The following is a 4,920-nucleotide window of genomic DNA, read 5'->3' on the forward strand; positions in this document are numbered from 1 at the left end:
GCCCAATTAACAAATTATAGCTTTGTTAGCTGAAGGCTACATTGTCATCCAGAATGACCAAACTTTTTCAATAATTACAGAATCTTTTTTTAGGCTTTAATAATGCCTCTATTTATAAGCCTATACATACATACATACTTATATATATACATACATAAAATAAATGAAATATAGCACTTATCCTTGGTAAATGACTAGATTGGTTGTCAGTTTGAATAAAGAATTATTTTACCGTGAAGTCTGTTCCCCAGTTTTAGTTTTAATTTTAATTTTACTTAGAAATGTAAAAGGTTTTTGGGGCGCCTGGGTGGCTCGGTCTGTTGAGCGTCCGACTTTGGTTCAGGTCATGATCTCATAGTCTGAGTTCGAGCCCCGTGTTGGGCTCTGTGTTGACAGCTCAGAGCCCGGAGCCTGCTTCGGATTCTGCGTCTTTCTCTCTCTCTCTCTGCCCGTCCCCTGCTCATGCACTGTCTCTCTCTGTCTCTCTCTGTCTCAAAAATGAATAAAAACATTAAAAAAAATTTTAGAAATGTAAAAGGTTTTTTATACTTAAAATTTATGTATCCAAATGTTTCTTTTTCTTTTTGCACCAAGACACAAATATATTTCATTTCCAGCTTTATCGATATATATTTTACAAATAACAATGTGGAATTTTAAGCTGTGTGGTGTGATTTGACATTTGTATATATGTTTATGTGTGTGTCTGTATGTGTATATATATGTGTGTGTGTATATATTGAAATGATTATCATAAGGTTTAACACATCCATCACCTCGTTTGAGCCCCGCTTCTCTCTCTCTCTCTCTTTCTCTCTTGTCCTCTCCCTCGCTTCCTCTCCCTCTCTCTCTCTCTCTCTCTCTCTCTCTCGTCCTCTCCCTCTGTTCCTCTCTTTCTTTCTCTCTCCCTCCCCTTTTCCCCTCCTGGGATTCTCTCTCTCTCTGCCCCTGGCTCACTTGCATTCTCTCTCTGAAAAAAAAAAAAAAAAAAAAAGACACGTCCATTACCTCACTTAGTTACCATTTTATTTTTGTGTTGAGAATATTTAAGATCTACTCTCTTGGCAGATTTCAAGTATACAATACAGAATTTTTTTTCAAGAGAAAAAGCCATTTTTATTTCCATTGATTCAAATTGAAAATTAGATTATATGATCTAGGCATTCATAATTTCTAGTTTTTTAGGGAACAGATTAATTTGGAAATAAACAATTAATATGAAACTAAGCCTTTCTTTGATACTGTCAGAATCTTCTCTCATTAAAAATATAGTAGGCTGATTTTAATAAATGTATACATTCATTCTTTAATTCAACAAACTTTGTTTAAAACAAACAAAATTACTTTTCTGTCTCAAGTCTTAAGACCTGCTTCTGAAAAACAATGTTCCGAGTATGTGTAGAGGTAACAATATCAATTTAGTCCTCATTTTTTTTCATTTTTTTTTCATTTTTTTCAGGAGTAAAATTAAGTGATTCATCACTTACGTATGACACCCAGTACTCATCCCCACAAGCGCCCTCCTTAATGCCCATCACCCATTTAGCCCATCCCCCCCCACCTCCCCTCCAGGAACCCTCAGTTTGTTCTCTGCCTTTAAGAATCTCCTATGGTTTGGAGCACCTGGGTGGCTTAGTCGGTTGAGCGTCCGACTTCAGCTCAGGTCACGATCTCACGGTTTGTGGGTTTGAGCCCCGCGTCGGGCTCTGTGCTGACCGCTCAGAGCCTGGAGCCTGCTTCCAATTCTGTGTCTCCCTCTCTCTCTGCTCCTCCCCTGCTCAAGCTTTGTCTCTCTCCGTCTCTCAAAAATAAATAATTTTTTTTTATTTTTTTATTTTAAATTTAAATTTTTTTAAATTTAAATAATTAAAAAAAATAATTTTTTTTAAAAAAGAATCTCTTACGGTTTGCCTCCCTGTTTTTATCTTATGTTTCCTTCCCTTCCCCTATGTTCATCTATTTTGTTTCTTAAATTCCACATATGAGTGAAATCATGATATTTATCTTCTGACTTTTTTCGCTTAGCATAATACACTCATTTCCATCTATGTTGTTGTAAATGGCAAGATTTCATTTTTTGATCACCAGGTAATATTCCATTGCATGCATATATATATATATTCCATATAATATTCCATTGCATATATATATATATATACACGTATACCATATATATGTATATACCATATATCTGTATATACCATATATATGTATATATACCATATATATATACCACATCTTCTTTATCCATTCGTCAGTTGATGGACATTTGGGTTCTTTCCATACTTTGGCTATTGTTGAAAGTGCTGCTGTATACATTGGGGTGCCTGTGCCCCTTCAAAATAGCACACCTGTATCCTTTGGGTAAATTCTTAGTATCGCAATTGTTTAGAAAGTTGTTAATTCTGACAGGTATGAGGTGGTATCTCATCGTGGTTTTTATCTGATAATGCAGTATTGGTAACTGTAGTCACCATGCCGTACATTAGATTTGTAGGACTTATTTATGTTATAACTGAACATCTGTGCCCTTCGATCAACCTCTCCCCATTTCCCTCACCAGCCCCTAGGAACCACCCGTTTACTCTGTTTTCTGAGTTCAACTTTTTAGATTCCGTATATGAGTGGGATCATACAGTTTTTGTCTTTGTCTGACTTATTTCGCTGAGCATGATGCAAACGGTAGGATTTCCCTTTGTGTGTATGCGTATGTATAGCTGTCACATCTTCATCCGTTCATCTGTCGGCCGACTGGGGTTGTTTGCAGGTCTTGGGTGTCGCGCACAAAGCCGCAGTGCGCATAGAAGCCCAGACGTCTCGCTCTCCGTCTCCTCTGCACGGGAGCGGCTCCCCTGCCGCGGTCCCTCGTCCCCTGAAAAAGTACGCGGTGCCCGCTTGGTCCCCTCGCCCTCCTCGGTTAGCACCTGCCAGGTGTTGCGCGGATCACTGTCCTCGGTGGTGCTAAAATCACCCCAACGCTGACGGATCAGATCCTCAGCCGCTCGGCAAGGCCTCACGTCCCCTGATCTCACTCGCTTGTTCCTAGCGGCAGCTTCCGAACCAGGGCCCTTTCGAGGGACGTTGACACAGCGGCCAAGTTCGTTGGGGCTGGGGCCGCCACGCGGGGGTGGCTGGCACTGGGGCTGGCATCGGGACTGCGTTTGGGAGCCTCGTCTTGGGTGCGAAGACGAGAAGCCCTCTGTGAAGTAATGGCTCTTGTCCTATGCCATTCTGGGCTTTGCCCTCTCGGAGGGCACTTGGGCTCTTGTGTCCGACGGTGGCCTTCCTCATCCTCGTGGCCGTGGAAAGGAGCCGCCTCCACCTGCCGTAGGTCCTTGTCCTGTGTCTCGTCTGCACGGGTGTTCCGCCTATACCTCCCCAGGCAGCCTTGGCAAAGCGGTTGGCTCAGGGTTTGACAGAGGGAAGACAAATAAATACTGTATTAAGAAAAAAGAGAAGGGGCACCTGGGTGGCTCAGTCGGTTGAGTGCCCGACTCTTGGTTTCAGCTCAGGTCATGATCTCATGCTTTGTGGGTTCGAGCCCTGGGTCAGGCTTTGTGCTGACAGTGAGGAGCCTGCTTGGGATTCTCTCTCTTTCCCTCTCTCTTTGCCCCTCCCCTGCTCACTCACTCTCTCTCTCAAAATACATAAATAAACTTTAATAGAAAAGAAAGTGCCGATAACTCAAGACAATTATTTCATTTCCTATATATATGTGTGTGTATATATATATATATATATATATATATATATATATATATAAAAGTGAGATTAATGGATCATGTAATCGTCATATTTTTAATTTTTGGAGGAATCCCCACATTGTTTTCCACTGTGGCTGGACCAATTTGCATTCCCACCAACAGTGCACAAGGGTTTCTTTTCTGTACATCGCAGTTAATACTTGTTATCTCCTGTGTTTTTGATGATAGCCCTTCTAACAGGTTGAGGTGATATGTCATTGGGGCTTAGATTTGCATTTCCCTCATGATTAGTGATGTTGAACACTAATGTACTTGTTAGCTATTTGTTTGTCTTCTGTGGAAACATGTCTATTCAGTGCCTCTATTTTTTTAATGTTTATTTTTTTAAATTTTTAATGTTTTATTTATTTTTGAGAGAGAGAGACAGAAACAGAGACAGAGCAAGAGCAGGGAAGGATCAGAGAGAGAGGGAGACACAGAATCTGAAGCAGGTTCTAGGCTCCAAGCTGTCAGCACAGAGCCTGACACGGGGCTCAGACCCATGAACTACGAGATCGTGACCTCAGCCAAGGTCAGACGTTTAAATGACTGAGATACCCAGGTGCCCCAATGTGTATTTATTTTTGAGAGAGGGTGGCAGGTACAGAGAGAGGGAGACAGAATCCCAAGCAGGCCCCACGCTGTCAGCACACCTGATGTGGGGCTCGGTCTCACGAATGGTGAGCGTACGACCTGAGTTGAATCAAGAGTTGGATGCTTAACCGACTGAGCCACGCCGGCGCCCCCGTCTTTTTTTTTTAAATCAGATTGCTTTTTGCTATTGAATTATGTAAACTCCTTACACATTTTTGATACTAACCCCTTATTAGATATATGATTTGCAGATATTTTGTCCTATTCTGTAGTTTTTCATTTTGTTGGTTGTTTCTTTTGCTGTGCAGAGGCTTTTTAGTTTTTTAGTCGTGCTTGTTTGTTTTTGGTGTATCCAAAAAAATCTTTGCCAAGACCAATTTCTAAGAGCCTTCCGCTCTTTTCTTCTAGGACTTCTGTAGTTTCAGGCCGCACATTTTAGTCTTGAATAGATTCAGAGTTCATTTTTGTGAGCGATGCAAGACATGGGTCCACTTTCACTCTTTTGCGTGCGAATATCCGGTGTTGCTCGGGCTGGGATGCAGTGCTGGGTCTGGTGCGGCAGGCTCCTGGGGGCTTATGCGGG

At 41.6% G+C, this 4,920-nt stretch overlaps 1 pseudogene; it reads left to right on the top strand.

Moving 5' to 3' along the window:
* The first annotated feature begins 2,475 nt into the window (after positions 1 to 2,475).
* On the top strand, positions 2,476 to 3,373 carry LOC122477166 (annotated as a pseudogene).
* Positions 3,374 to 4,920: the final 1,547 nt, after the last annotated feature.

Source organism: Prionailurus bengalensis, chromosome X, assembly GCF_016509475.1.
Source record: "Prionailurus bengalensis isolate Pbe53 chromosome X, Fcat_Pben_1.1_paternal_pri, whole genome shotgun sequence".
Taxonomy (NCBI): Eukaryota; Metazoa; Chordata; class Mammalia; order Carnivora; family Felidae; genus Prionailurus; species Prionailurus bengalensis.